Below are 2,500 nucleotides of genomic sequence, written 5' to 3' on the forward strand. Positions count from 1 at the left end.
AAATCCACGGCTATGTATTTGTGCAAATATATTTGATAATAATAAAATGATAATAATAACACACACTCACACACACCACACACACACAAACACACACATACACACACACACCACACACACACACAGTATATATATATATATATATATATATATATATATATATATATATATATATATATATATATATATATATATATACACACACACATTGCGTTTGTGCTCATATACGGAAGAAAGGATAAGTATGTGTTTGTGTGCGTACGTATCCAAAAGAAAATGAAAAATAAAAAAAAACATGTGCCTTTGCATTCAGCCACTGTAACCAAAGCATACTGACGTGAAGTTGAGTTTTTGGCTCAGCGACTGCAGTAGCATGACGTCCGTTCCGAAGGTGGGTTCGACTGTGCCGTCCGGCCGGATTCTCTTGAAGCCGATGAAGGGATAAACTTCCACAGCAGTGACGGTCATATTCCGGCCTCTCATGTTGGGGGTCACGCCAGGCTTTTCGCTCAAGAGGGAAGGCAGGAGGTTCTGATTTATCTTCGCCTCTGGCTGCCAACCACCCCTCAGTTGAAATCTGTGGTGACGGTTGGCTTAGGAATCAAAGATCCTTTCACCTTCAAATTGTATAAATCTTATTTGTAATTTTTTAAAGCTGTCAACCACCCCTCAGTTGAAATCTGTTGTGACGGTTGGTTTAGGAATCAAAGAACCTTTCACCTTCAAATTGTATAAATCTAATTTGTAATTTTTTAAAGAATGGCTGGTTAAATTAAACTAAATTAAAGCAGCCAACCACCCCTCAGTTGAAATCTGTTGGTTTAGGAATCAAAGATCCGTTCACTTTGAAATTTTGTAAATTTTATTTTTATGATTTTCTAAAGAATGGCTGGTTAAATTAAACTAATTTAAGGACTCTAAGATCTGCTCATTTTCAAATGTGTAAAATCTATTTACTTTTACTATTATTGTTATTTTTATTCATTTGTAAGAATGGCTCGTTAAATTGAATTAAATCTTATTCTATTAATGTTTATAAAAGGTAATTTTTATTTACTTACTTTTTCTAATAATAGGTAGTTAAATTAAACTAAATGTAGGATTCAAAGATCCGTTCATCTTAAAACGTTTTAATTTTCATTTCACTTTTTTTTAAGAGAAAAATTGCTGTCAAATCTTTGGAGAAAATACGGTAAGTACGTAAGGCAGATTTACTCGATAGATATTACAGATTTTTTTTCCTCGATATTGATAATCCTACCTCAGGTATTTTCTTTAAAATTTTCCTGAGTTAACCTATTAAGGTACATTTATTTTCAACAACGTTTTTCCTCCGTTTTTTTTATGAATGTCAGAGCATTTAGCTGAAAAAAATTCTTTTCTTGCTAAAGATTGTAAGATAAAATCATAGGGCAAGTTTACTGCACAGATATTAAGGACTTTCCATATATTGATAATCATATCTTAAATATGAAATTTCCCTGAGGTAACCTATTACTACATCTTTGCATCTTTATGGATCATGTTTGTCTCTCCGACGTATTTACCCTTTGTGAAAAATTAAAAACTATGCACAGACGTCACTAATATCACTAAACTAGATATACCATCTATCGGAGATAGGATTTGACAATATATGTAAAATTGGACCTTTTCTAGATAGTGACCCCTAAGGGTCTTCGGGGGTCGTTATTTAGAACTAATATTTCTTGGGCTTCATTATCTTTGTGATATTGACGGTCTTTATACTATATATATATATATATATATATATATATATATATATATATATATATCTATATATATATATATATATATATATATATGTAATCCCCCAAGGGGCTTGTACTATACGCTCGGCCAAGGTGGATACATACAGAATTGAAACCCTTGTGAGTCACTATATAGGAAAGATTAGCGAAATTAGATGATGATTTAAAAGCCAATATTTCTGTAGCTAAATCGATTCATCCGCCTCGAAGTCTACTTACTTCGAGAAACCGCGAACGTCGGTGTAAACAGCGAACAGAAGGAACTTTCTCCCCGTGACCTTGGATGCGACGATGACCTGATTTCCCTCGTAGATGAATCTCTCGAGATTCGAGATCAGCTCCTTGCTCTCGTTCGCGTCGAATAAGATCAACACCCAAATGGGTGAAGTGGCTCTCCAGCCGTTTCTCTTTGATCTGCGAATGAGGAAGGATAATCCATGGAAATAAGGTAAACTGGATACGTCCATATATATATATATATATATATTATATATATATATATAATATATATATATATATATATATATATATATATATTATCTATATCTATCTATCTATCTATATATATATATATATATATATATATATATATATATATATATATATATATATATAGATATATATATATATATATATATATATATAGTATTACTGAACATGTATTACACGCACACACATATATATATTATATATATATATATATATATATATATATATATATACAGTAT

The sequence above is a fragment of the Macrobrachium nipponense genome, chromosome 40, assembly GCF_015104395.2.
Source record: "Macrobrachium nipponense isolate FS-2020 chromosome 40, ASM1510439v2, whole genome shotgun sequence".
Lineage (NCBI taxonomy): Eukaryota > Metazoa > Arthropoda > Malacostraca > Decapoda > Palaemonidae > Macrobrachium > Macrobrachium nipponense.